Raw genomic sequence first — 14,376 nt, 5'->3', positions numbered from 1 at the left:
CCAGTTCCCCCATTTTATCCCTTCCCTGTACAAATACTTACCTCCAGCTTGTCATAGATTTCACCCAAGTAGGTGTCAGCTCACAACCTTCCTCTGCCCCCCAACTTCCTTTAAGTTTATCATCCAGTCTCTAGCTCTCTGAGACAGCTTGGTTTACTTATTTCATATCAGAGAGGTCATGTAATATTTGTCCTTCAATGCCTGGGTTGCTTCACTCAACATAAGGCTCTCAAGATTCATCCATGTTACCACATGTGTTTGTACTGTATTTGTTCTTATAACTGAGTAGTATTCCATTGTATGCATATAACACATTTCATTTATCCATTCATCTGTTGATGGGCATTTGTGTTGATTCCAAATTTTAGCAATAGTGAACAGTGCTGCTGTGAACATTGGTGTGCATATATATCAGTTTGTGTCCTTGTTTTCAGTTCTTCTGGGTATACACCCAGCAGTGGAATTGCTGGTCATATGGCAAATCTATAGCTAGTTTTTTGAGAAACTGCCAAACTGTCCTCCAGAATGGCTGGATCCTTCTGCATTCCCACCAGCAGTGGATCAGTGTTCCCATTCCTCCACATCCTCTCCAACAATTGCAGTCTGATGTTTTGATAGCTGCCAGTCTTATGGGAGTAAGATGGTATTTCGTTGTTTTGATTTGCATTTCCCTAATAGCTAATGATTTTGAGCATTTTTTCATGTGTGTTTTAGCCGTTTGTATATTTACTTTGGAGAAGTGTCTATTCAAATAATTTTCCCATTTTTTAAATGGGCTGTTTGTCTTTTTATTTTCAAGATATAGGAGTTCTTTATATATGCCAGATATAAGTCTCCTATCAGATATATGGTTACCAAATATTTTCTTCCATTGTTTAGGCTCTCTTTTCACTTTCTTGACACACTCCTTTGAGGGGCAGAAGACTTTAATTTTGAGGAAGTCCTATTTATCTATTTGTTCTTTTGCTGCTAGTGCTTTTGGTGTGAATTTCATGAAGCCATTTCCTATTACACGTTCCTGTAGGTGCTTTCCTTCATTGCTTTCCAAGGTCTTTATGGTCTTGGCTCTTATATTTAGGTCTTTGATCCATCTTGAGTTGATTTTTGTATAAGGTGTGAGTTGGTAATCCTCTTTCATTCTTTTACATGTGGATATCCAGTTCTCCAGGCACCATTTGTTGAAGAGGCCATTCTTTCCCAGTTGAGAGGGTTTGGTGGCCTTGTTGAATACCATATGGCTGTATATATGAGGATCTATAGCAGAAATCTCAGTTCGGTTCCATTTGTCACTGTGTGTCTATCCTTGTGCCAAAACCATGCCATTTTCACTGCTGTAGCTTTGTAGTATGTTTTGAAGTCAGGTAGTGTGATTCCTCCAATTTCATTTTTCTTTTTCAGTATGTCTTTGGCTATTCAGGGCCTCTTTCCTTTCCAAATAAATTTCATAGTTAGTTTCTCTAGTTCATTAAAAAATGCTGTGTTGATTTTGATTGGGATTTTGATTGGGATTTTGATTGGGATTTTGATTGGGATCAGTTTTGGTAGGATAAACATCTTAATAATATTTAGTCTTCCTTTCCATGAACAGGGACTATTCTTCCATTTATTTAGGTCTTCTTTGATTTTCTTGAACAGTGTTGTGTAATTTTCTGTGTATAAGTCTTTTATATCTTTAGTTAAATTTATTCCTAGGTATTTGACATTTTTATTTTTATTGTGAATGGTATTTGATTCCTGATTTCCTTCTCAGGTTGCTCATTATTGGTGTACAGAAATGCTACTGATTTTTGTGCACTGATCTTGTAACCTGTGATTTTACTGAACTCATTTATAACTTCTTGAAGCTTTGTGGTAGACTTCTCTGGTTTTTTTATGTATAGTATCATATCATCTGAAAATAGTGAAATTTTGACTTCTTCCTTTCCAATTTGGATGCTTTTTATGTCTGGTTCTTGCCTCAGTTCTCAAGCAAGTTCTTCTAAGATTATGTTAAATAGAAGGGGTAATAACGGGTATGTTCAGAAAATTTCCTTCTATTCTGATCTTTTGCAGTGTTTTTATCAAGAAAGGGTGCAGTACTTTGTCAAATGCTTTATCTGCATCTATAGATATGATCATGTAATTTTTTCCCTTCTATCTGTATTACATTGATTTTCTTATGTTGACCCATCCTTGCATACAAGGAATGAATCCCACTTGGTCATGATGTATAATTTGTTTAATGTGTTATTGAATATGATTTGAAAGTATTTTAATGAGGATTTTCACATCTAGGTTCATTAGAGAGATTGGTCTGTAACTTTCCTTTCTTGTGGTGTCTTTGTTTGCCTTTTGTACTAGAGTAATGTTGGCATCATAGAATGAGTTAGGCAATGTTCCTTCTGTTTCAATTTTTTGGAAGAGCTTAAGCAAGATTGGTGGTAGTTCTTTCTGGAATATTTGGTAGAAGTCATCTGTGAAGCCATCTGGCCCAGGGCTCTTCTTAGTTGAGAGGTTTTTAATGACTGATTCTATCTCTTTACTTGTGATTGGTTTGTTGAGACCATCATTTCCTCTTTTGTCAATGTAGGCTGCTTATGTGTTTCTAGGAATTTGTCCATTTCCTCTAAATTGTCATTTTTGTTGGAATATACTTTTTCAAAATATCCTCTTATGATATTCTCTATTTCTGTGGGAGAGTGGTGATATCTCCTTTCTCATTTCTTATTTTGTGTATTTGCATCTTCTCTCTTTTTTTCTTTGTTAGTCTCGCTAAGGGTTTGTCAATTCTATTTATCTTCTCAAAGAATCAGCCCTTGGTTTTATTTATTCAAGTGCTTTCTTATTTTTTATTTCATTTAGTTCTGCTCTCATCTTTGTTATTTTTTTCTTCTTCTTTTGGGTTTAGTTGTTTATTTTTTTTACTAATTCCTCCAAGTGTGCAGTTCTTCAATTTTAGCTCTTTCTTCTTTTTTGATGTATGAATTTATGGCTATAAATTTCCCTCTCAGTACTGTTTTTGCTGCATCCCATAAGTTTGGATATGTTGTGTTATCACTTTCATTAGTTTCAAGGTAGCTATTAATTTCTTTTGAGATTTCCTCCTTGATCCACTGTTTTTCTATGAGTGTGTTGTTTAAATTCCATATCTTGGTGCCAAATCTGGGTCTCTGGTCCTTGAAGATTTCCAGCTTCATTTCACTGTGGTCAGAGAAATTATTTAGTGTGATTTTGATCTTTCTGAATTCATTGAGACTTTTTCTGTGGCCTAGCATGTGGTCTATCTTGGAGAATGATCCATGTGCACTTGAGAAGAATGTATATCCTGCTGTATTTGGGTGTAATGTTCTGTATATGTCTATTAGGCCCAGCTCCTCTAATATATTGTTCAAAGTCTTTGTTTCTTTATTGATTCTCTTTTGAGATGTTCTGTCCAAAGTTGATAGTGATGTATTAAAGTCCCCCACTATAATTGTAGAGGCATCTATTCTTTCATTTAGTTTTTCCAGTGTTTGCCTCACATATTTGGATGTACCCTTGTTAGGAGCATAAATATTTATGATTGTTCTTTCTTTTTGAGAGATTATCCCTTTCACTAATATGTAGTGTCCATCTTTGTCTCTCACAATTGTTTTGCATTTAAAGTCTATCTTGTCTGATATTAATATAGCTACTCCTGCCCTTTTTTGGTTACTGTTTGTAAGATTGTTTTCCAGCCATTCACTATCAACCTCCTTGAATACCTGGGTCTAAGATGTGTTTCTTGTAGACAGCATATAGATGGCTTATATTTCCTTATCCAATCTTCCAGTCTGTGTCTCTTGACAGGTGAGTTTAATCCATTGACATTCAGTGTTATTACTTTCAAGGAATTACTTATATTGGCCATATTTTCTTTGGATTTGTGTTCGTCATATTTTGTTTGATTTTATTTTTCTGTTTTTATCTTTTTAGTTGCTCTTACACTCTCCTCCAACTCTTTCTTTCTTGTTTTTTTCTTTCTTCCTGCAGAACTCCCTTTAGTATTTCTTGAAGGGCAGGGTTCTTGTTGGCATACTCTCTTAGTTTCTGTTTATCTGTGAATATTTTGAACTCTCCATCATTTTTGAAGGCTAACTTTGATGGATAGAGTATTCTTGGTTGGAATTTTTTTTCTTTTAGTACCTTGACTATGTCATACCACTGCCTTCTTGCCTCCATGGTTTCAGATGAGAAATCAGCACTTAATCTAGTTGAACCTCCTTTGTATGTGATGGTCCTCTTTTCTTGTGCTCCTTTAGTATTTTCTCTTTGTCCTGAGCAGTGGATAATTTGACAAATAAATGTCTTCGGGTAGGCCTGTTCAGATTTATGATGTTTGAGGTGCGTTGTGCTTCCTAGACATGTACATCCATCTTCCTCAATAGGTTTGGGAAGTTTTCAGCCATTATTTCCTCCAACACCCTTTCTGTCCCCCTTCCCTTCTCTTCTCCTTCTGGGATGCCTGTAATGTGTATGTTTGTGCATTTTGCATTGTCATTCAGGTCCCTAAGTCCCTGCTGGAATTTTTCTATCTTTTTATCAATCAGTTCTACTATCTGTTTGATATCAGATGTACTGTCTTCCACATCACTTATTTTCTCCTCTGCCTCTTTCAGTCTGCTGTTATTTGCTGAGAGTGTATTTTTGATTTCTTAATTGTGCTATTCATCACCATCATATCTGCTATCTTTTTGTGTATGATTGCAATTTCTTCCGAATTCTCTCCAAGTGTTTTCTCCATATTCTTAATTTCTTCCTTCACTTCATCAAATTGGTCCCTAATATATGTTTTGAGAGCTTTAATTACTTATTCAATGTTCTGTTCCTCTTCTTGGTTTTTAGTTTGTTCATTGGATTGGGGCATATTTTCCTGATTATTGGTTTGGTTTGTAGATTTTTGTTGCTGTCTGGTCATCATTTTATCTTGACAGTTTTAATCAATTGTTTAGCTTCTTTGTCTAGTTTGGGGTTTAATTAGTTGCTGTTTTTGCATGCATGTTAAGTCTTCTCTTTGACAGTTTGTTCTTCTTATTCTATTTCCTTATTGTTGGCTAAGTTCACTTGAAGGAAAATATTAGGGCCAGAGAAAGCAAAAAGAGTAAGAAAAGAAAATGATTAATAGTAGTATTGATAATAAATATTGACAGAGGAACCATGTGAGATCTAGGAGAAAGGATATTAGACTCATGTAAGCTATGTAGAGTTATAACAGTAAGAAAAGTAGAGTACATGTAATGAGACAGTAAACTGAATATGGAGAGGAATATAGTGTGAATTAAAAAGCCAGTGTGTTCAGGAGAGAGGGAAAGAGAAAAGAAAGGACAATAGTATAAAGAATGAATATAAGACAGAAAACAGAACAAAAGTATTAGAAATAAAAAGTCAGACAAATAGGGGGGCAAACAAAGAGAGTTGTAATGTAAAAGAAACAATAAGTGGTTGAGGATAGAAAGATGAAGAGGAAAGGGAATAGTGTTGGTGGCCAAAATCAATACACACAGAAAAGAGGAAATGGAGGATGATGAAATACAGCAAATGTGAAGTGCTCCCTGCAGCACTTCATATAAAAAGAATAAAAAAGAAGAGAAAGCAAAGGGAAAAAAAGGGACAAAATGGAGGGGGGAAGCAATCAAGAAAAAGAGAAAAAAGAAAAAAAAAGGGCCCTTAGGGTGATAAAGAGGAAAGAAAAACAAGAACACAAACCAACAAAATACCAAAGTTTTAAGCAAGGAATCCTCTTTGCAGTTAAATAAAATGCTTAAGGATCTGACATTCTCCCTTTCTCCCTTCCTCACTTCTCTCTCCCCCAGGGCAACAGGAAAGCTGACAGAGAGGTCCGGTAGGAGATTCAAGTAGGTCCTTGTTGAACCAACTCCACACAGAAAACAATGACTCTTAATTTCTAGAAAGAGAGAGCACCCACACCTCACCAGGAACCCCAAGTATGCTACTGGAAGCTTGGAAAGCACCTCCTACAGTCCCTCTCCTTTAGGTGTGTTACGAGAGGACTACTTGCTTTTCTGACTTCACTTTCTCCCAGCACAAGTTTCCTATTCTAGGGTATTTAGGTGAGTTGGGCTTTGTCAGCAGATTCACCATTCCTTTTTTCCCAGGCTCTTCCCAAGCCAGCTGGTATGCTCCTCCAAGCAAAAAAAAAAAAAGAAAAAGAAAAAAGGGGTGGGAAACACCAGAAAATTGAACCCATATTAACCAGGCCCCCCGGCTGCACCCCCCACCAAATCCTTCCCACCCATAGAATCTGTCTAAAGCTGGAGGGCTAGGGCAATCCCAGACCTCCGGGAGTGTTGGACTCAGGAAAGGGAAGTTCAGGACATGCAGTTCCAGGGTATGTAGGGTTATGGAACACAGGCTATGGGGGCTCAGGGAACACGGACCTGGGAATCATGCATCCAGGGACCACGGGACCCAGGAATGCTATCACACATCTGACAGTTCTCAGGGAACACCATGGCCACTAGCCCTAGGGGTAAGGGTTCCGCCAGCCCACAGCTTCTGACCTCTGTACTTGTACCCCACAATTCTACCTTTAGCAAGTACCACCTCCGTCACTTTCTCTCCAAATTGAGGTCCATACACCCTCCAACCAGCAAGCCCTCAAGACAGCCTGCTCCGGCAAGACTCCAACCCCACTTGGCCACCTCTTTGCAGGAGAGACCATAAGGTGTACTCACTCAGATGCCATCTTGCCTCGCCTCTCCTGGTGATGTAATTATAAAAATATATAAATGCATACTTCCCCTCCTTTCTCCTCTTAATGGATTTATAAAGCAATTGCATAAAATTGAATTGATGAGCCTATGATATATAGAAATGTAATGTATTTGACAATAAGAGCACAAAGGAGGTGAGTGGGAAAGAGCTGTATTGAAGTAGGAAACATCACCAGATGGTAACTCAAGTCCACAGAAAAAAATGAAGAAAATCAGAAGTGGTAAATAAGATTATTTATCATCAACATCGCGCTCCAATTTTCTTAGAGTTTCTTTAAAACACATAAAATAAAATAAAATAATTATTATAACAATGCTTTTGGGGTCTTTAAAATATATAGAGGTTTTATATATATATAGATATGAACAATAAAAACACTAAAAGGGGAAAGAAGGAAGGGAATTATAATGGAGAACCACTTACATATCTCAATGGAATGAAATTAGTATAAATATGCATTTGGTTCTGCTAATTTAGATGCATGTGATAAGACCTAGGGCAACCAAAATGAAAAATAACTTTTCAAAGACTGAATTCATAAAAAACGATTAAAATGTTTCAGTAGAAATAAATTCACTTAAATCAAAAGAAAGCAGTAAAGAGGAAAAGGGGAGCAACAACAAATAAAAACACAAGATATATAGAAACCAAAAAATGAAATAACAAATATAAATCTAACTATGCCAATAATATCAATAAATGTGAATGGATTAAACTATCAATCAACAGGCAGAATGCCAAAAAAGATTAAAATAAAAGATGTAACTATACCCTAAAAGTAGGTTACAGATATATACTATCTATAGAAGACAAATTTTATATTCAAAGATACAAATAGGTTGAAAGTAAAAGCATGGAAAAAGATGTATCATGCACAGAGTGCCAATAAGAAAGCTGGGGTTGCTAATTAACTGCAGACAAAATAGAGTTTAAAACAAAAACAAAAAATGTTATTAGAGATAAAAAAGACATTTTATAATGATAATAGTGTCAAAACAATAAGAAGGTGTAATAATAATAAACATATATGTACCTCACAACAGATCCCTAAAAGACATGAAACAAAATCTGACAGAATTGAAGGGAGATATAGACAATTTAACAATAACAGTATGAGCCTTCAACACCCCTTTCAGTTATGTATAGAACAACTAAGCAGAATTTCATCCAAAAATAGAAATCTTGAACAACGGAACAAAGCACTGGAAGTAACAGAGATCTCTACAAAATTCCATCTGATAACAGCAGAAAACATATAATTTTCAAGTGCTCATAGAATTTTCTCCAGAATGGGTCTTTTGAGAGACCACAAAAGAAGTCTCAATATATTAAAAGGATTGAAAAATGCAAAGTCTGTTCTCTGACCACAATACAATGAAATTATACATAAATAATAGAAAAAACTGGAAATTCAAAAATATATGCAATTAAACAATCCAATCCTAAATAACCAAGGGAAACAAGAAGAAATCACAAAGGAAATTAAAAACTACTTTGAGATTAATGAAAACCAAGACATGTACTGAAACTTATTTGATGCAGCTATGGCAAAATTAAAGGAAAATTTATAGCTCTAAATGTCTATATCACAACAAGAAGAATGATCTCAAGTCAATGAACTGACTTTCCTCCTTAAGAGGAAAAAAGAAGAACAAATTAAACCTGAAGTAAGCAGAAAGAAACAAATAATAAAGAGTTGGTATAAAATAATGAAATAGACAATATAAAACAATAAGGAAAATCAACAAAACCAAAACTGGTTATTTGAAAAGATCAATAAAAATGACAAACTGTTATTTAGCTTGCCCAAGAAAAAAGAGAGGGAAGACTCAAATTACCAATAGCAGGAATGGAAGAGAGAACATTACTTTACCTTACAGAAAAAAAAAAAAGATTATAGAGAAAGCTATCAACAGCTGTATGCCAACAAATTAGATAACTTAGATGAAATGTACAAATTTGTGAAAAGACACAAAGTACTAAAACTTAAGAAGACAGAAAATATGAATAGACCTATAAAAAGCAAAAAGATTGAATTAATAACAACAACAAAAACAACAGCAAAAGTACTCACAAAGAAAACCCTGGGTTCAGATGACTCCACTGGTGAATTCTTCTGAAAACTTAAAGAAGAATTAGTTAACAATTCTTCACAAACTCTTACAAAAAATGGAAGAAGAAGGAATACTTCCCAAGGTCAATATTACCCTGGCACAAAAAAAACAAAGAAAAACAACAACAACAAAAAGAAATATACAGACTAATATCCTTTATGAATATACATGCAAAAATCATCAATGAAATATAGCAAACTGAATTCAGCAACATATAAAAAGGATTGGACACCACGACCTAGTAGGATTTATACCAGGAATGCAAAGTTGTTTCAATATCTGAAAATCAATTATTGTAAAACACCATATCAATAGAAAAAAGGACAAAACCAGATGGTCATCCCAACTGATGCAGAAAAAAGAATTTAACAAAATTCAACATCTCTTTGTGAAGAAAACACTCATCGGACGAGGAACAATTTTGACAAAGAACAAAGTTGGTGGGTTTACACTTCCTAACTTCAAAACTAACTGCAAAGCTACAGTAATAGTGTCGTTCTGGTATAAGACAGATCAAATAGGTAATATCAGACAAAATAGACCTGAAAACAGCAAATGTTACTCTCAATAGAAGAGAATTGAAAGCCCAGAAATAAACCCTAACATTTATGGTCAATTGATTTTTGACAAAGCTGTTAACAAAATTCAATGGGGAAAGAATAATCTTTTCAACAAATGGTGCCAGGACAAGTACATATCCACATGCAAAAGAATGAGATTAGACCCCCTACCACATTATATAAAAAAGTTTTAACACAAAATGGATTATGCACCTAAATGTAATAACCAAATATATAAAACTCTTACATAAAGTATATGACTAAGTCTTTGTGATTCTGATTTAATCAAAGCCTTCCTGGATATGATATAAAATGTACAAGTGACAAAAGAAAAATGATAGATAAATTGGACTTCATCAAAATTTTAAACTTTCATGCTTCAAAGGATACCATCAGGAAAATGAAAAGATATCCCAAAGAATGGGGAAAATACGCAAATCACAAATCTAAAAAGGAAACTGCATCTATAATACATAAAGAAACATTACAACCCAACAATAAAAAGGCAACGGGAAGCCAGGAGTGCCTACAACTGCAAACAAGAGAATTGCACCCATCACCCAAGTGGAGTCGGAGCACACTCTCAATACAGAGGTGGAGTGGACATAGCCATCCCAGGGTCCACAGAATGGGGGAAGGGCGTATGGATTTGAGTGGACTTACTGGTGTTCTATTCTGGAACTAATGTGATTAGTAATGGAAGTAAATGTAGCACTTAGATGGAGGGGGTGGCCATGGTGGCTGCTGAGGGTGGGAATGGGAGGAAGAGGTGTGATATGGGGGCATTTTCAGGACTTGAAGGTGTCCTGGGTGGTACTGCAGGGACAGTTCCTGGACATTGTATGTCCTCCCGTGGCCCACTGGGTGGACTGGGGGAGAGAGTAAACTGTAGTGTGGACCATTGACCATGTGGTGCAGCAGTGTTCAGAGATGTATTCACCAAGTACAATGAATGTCCCATGATGATGGAGGAGGTTGTGGTTGTGGGAAGAGTGGTGTGAGGGGGGTAGGGGGTTTATGGGAACCTCATATTTTTTTAATGTAACATTAAAAATAAATTAATTTTTAAAAAGGCAACGATTTAAAAATGGGCAAAGGACCTGACTAGACATTTCTTCAGAGAAGATACTAAAATAGCCAGTAAATACCTGAAAAGGTGTTCAACATCATTAGCCATCAGAGAAATGCAAATCAAAACTATAATGAGATGCCAGTTCATATTAACTAGACTGGGTATAATAGAAAAGACAGAAAATAATAAATGTTGGTGAGGCTGTGGAGAAAACGGAATTCTCATTTCCTGGTAGTGCGGATGTAAAAAGGTGCAAGTACTTTGGAAAATTGTCTGGCAAATCTTCATGAGGGTAAACACAAAGTTAACACATGTCCCAGCAGTTTCATTTCTAGGTTCTACCCGAGAATGATGAAAGCCCCATCTCCACCGAAAAACTTGCGTGGAATGTTCATAGCAGCACTTTTCAGAGCAGTCAAAAAGTGGAAATGACCCAAGTGTCTATCAGCTGATGAGTGGATACAAAACATATGGTTTACCCATCTATTATTTGTCAATAAAAATTGAAAAGTAATGAAATACTGAATCATGCTACAAGGTGAAAACCTTACAAGGTAAAAACCTTACGCTGAATGAAAAAAAGCCAGTCATAAAAGATCACAAGAGGATGCTTTCATTTATATGAAATATCCAGAACAGGCAAATCTATAGAGACAGAAAGTGGGTTAGTGACTGTCTAGGGCAGGGATGGGAAGGTATTTGGGGGCAAATGGAGAGTGACTGTTGATAGATATGGGTTTCTTTTTGGGGTGATGGAAAAGGTCTTAAACTGATGGTGATTATAGCTGCACAAGTCTGTAAATACTTTGAAAACCATAGAATTGTATACTTTAAAGGGGAATTACAGCGAATGTGAATTATATCTCAATAAGCTATTATAAACTAATGACGATTAATAAACTGAATCATATGTGTGTATATACATACACACACAATGTTAGCCTCATAACCAATTATTATTTGGTTAATAGTTTTATATGTCAGCCAATTTTCCCCTCTCCTTTTTTCTACTGTTCTCCTCACCCCCCCCCCCCCATAGGGTGTGCTGTTGGTGGTTAAAATCATTATAATTTAGCCCTGAGAAGTTTACAAAATACCAAGTCTGGATTTTTGTGGCACTAGATGAGGCTGGAAATGAGTGCAGTGATAGATGGGCTTTGGGTTTCCCCTCCCGGGCAGAGGGTAGGTGTGTTTCCCTTTATATAAGGACAGTTTCATTCCAATGGGAAGAGAAGGTAGTTTGTGCTGTGGTTTGGAAGTGTGATTATGGTGGGAAAGGATGTTGAGAAGCCCGAGGGTAGCTGGGGATGGACTTGACTCGGTGCTCCACGCCCACACCCTCTTTCTTCTAGCGGAGCAGCAAGGTGGGGAAGCTAGAAGTCTCCTCCGAGGCTCCTCTGCAGTCGGGGTCCTGGATTTGATTTAGGTTTGACAATCGGATGCCTAGACCTGGGATTTGGAAGGCAGAACTGCTGTGAAAGCAGCATTTCCATTGCACCTGCTGTTTCTGCTGACAAGGTCGTGGAGACAGACTTCCCTGTGAATTCACGAGCAGAGCAAGAGCCGTCTCCAGCTTTGGCAGGCAGGGCACAGCGTGTCCCTTCCACAGCAAGGGTAGGGTGACCCTGGAGCTGGCAGCACAGTGCCTTTCCCGGCCCCCATTTCCCCATCCTAGTGGCTTCCCGATGCAGGCAGCTTCTTGGGTGCAGGGGTTCCCGGTCGTGACAGTGGCAGTGTGGTACTGGAGCCAGGGTCTTCCCGGCTGTCCAAGAGACCGCAGGGTCTTGCTGGCCTGCTCTGGGAGCTGCTGCTTAAAGCTCATCCCCATATCTGTTACTGCAGGTTTGCCTAGGACTGGGTCAGCCACTTAAGACCCTGTAATTAATCCTTCTACTCTATACAGCTAGAGAGGATCCTGGGTGTTTTTTTGTTTGTTTGTTTGTTTACTGAACCTTGACCTATACAGTAGGTTCTATAAACAGATTTCTTAACACTGAACCGTTTTTGCATTTCTGCAATGAGCTAAACTAACTTGGTCACAGTGCATTCTCTTTGAAAAGATACCGCTGAAGAACATTTGCTAACACTTTATTAAGGTTTTGACATTGCTATTCTTAAGTATGGCTGGTCTAATTTTTTTTCTGCTCCATATTAGTCAGCTTTGAGTATTAGTATTTGTGCTAGCCTTGACACAAAAAAAAAAGGATCTGGAAGCTTTCTTTCTCTGCTCTGTTCTAGAAAAGTGTATGTCACTGAAATTATTTCTTCCACGACATTTTAAAAGATTTCCACAAAAAACCTATCTGAATCAGGCACTTGTTTTGAGGGTGGGTGGAGATAGCTTTTTGATAACGTCTTCAAATTATTCCACGGTTATTGATCAGTAAGGTTTTCTGTTTATTTTGGAGTAAAGTTTGCAAATATATGCTTATCTAAATGATATTCTCTTTTTAATTTTAAAATTTATTTTCCCAATTTCTTCTTTTTACACATTTCCTCACATTTCATGAAAGGGATAATTATTAGCTAATGTATTTCATTCTTTTGCCCTCTTTCCAAGGAATAGGTTTTGAAATTATTAATGAATTCTCCTATTTTATATTTCTTAGTTTGTATTTTTGCCTTAACCATGTATCTCCTTCTTTATGTCTTATATTTACATTGTTCTTTATTAACTCTCTTCTATGGTAGAATGATTGTTTCATTTTATTTAAAAAATTATTGTTTAGTAATGTAAATTGGAATGAATACGAATTTTTCTCTGAGCATTGTTTTACATGTTTCTTTTTGTAACATGTAGTTGGGTTTTATTTATTGATGTAATTGGAGCTTCTTTTTATTTTAAGCCAATGAATTTATCTCATATTTATTGACATCTTAGATGTTTGCTCTTAATTTTATTTTATAATCATTGTTCATGTTTTCTGTCCTTTGTTATATTCTCTTTATTTCTTTTTCCTTTTGTTTACATTGGACGATTTAGGGAAATTTTTTTCTCATTTTGGTTATCTTCACAGAATCTTATTTACTGGGGAAGGAGACAATTATCTTAAGCAAAGTCACTGCGTAGAGAGAGAGTGCACGACATCGAGAAGCTTCTGCTTGGTAGAAAGAAGAATTGGATCGACTTGATTCTAGGAGAGGAGTTCTGAGGAAGAAGGAAGAAGAGCCAGGGGTTAGGCACATGTTTTCTGGCTCTGTTCTCTCTGGACAAAAACGCTGCTGATGGAGGGGTCCCATTCCTTTTGGGTCTCTTGGAGGAGAGTTTCAGTAGAGTAGCAGAAACGTCAGTGAAGCATGTTCATGCCTAGAGAGACAGATGGGCTGCACTGCCTCTCATTCCTCCCACCCCAACACTGTCCTCTTGGGCTTCATATCATCACTAGAACATACAAGTTCCCCCATGCATCTACTTGGAAACAGAGTGTAGCTTAGAGCTGGAGTCAAGAGGCCTGCAGCAGGTTGCCATGGCAAAGAGAATGATGACCTAGTGATTCCCCCTTTTTTTGAAGTGTACTTTAAAATTTTCCAATAGAATGCATATTTTTGGTTGTTTTTAATTGTTATTGATTTCTAAATGTCTTGTCTTACAGGAAGAGAATGTGTTCTGTATGGTGTTAATTATGTAGTGTGGGTTAAGACTTCTTTTGTGGCTCACTGGGTGGTTTATTTTACAAAACATTCCATGCATACTTAAAAAGAATGTATTTTCCTTTTTTTGGTCAAGAATTCTGTACATGTCTCCTTGACCAAGATATTTAATTGCATTCAAAATAGAATCCAGCTTTTTTTTTTTTATCGGTTTCATCTTGCATTTTCTTAGAGAAGTGAGACAATCTCTCAATATGATTGTGCTTTTTTTTACTTTCTTCTTGAAATAAAGTCAATTTTTGTTTTA

This window comes from Dasypus novemcinctus, chromosome 8 (assembly GCF_030445035.2).
Source record: "Dasypus novemcinctus isolate mDasNov1 chromosome 8, mDasNov1.1.hap2, whole genome shotgun sequence".
In the NCBI taxonomy this organism is placed as follows: domain Eukaryota; kingdom Metazoa; phylum Chordata; class Mammalia; order Cingulata; family Dasypodidae; genus Dasypus; species Dasypus novemcinctus.
Note: the sequence above shows the minus strand (reverse complement) of the source record.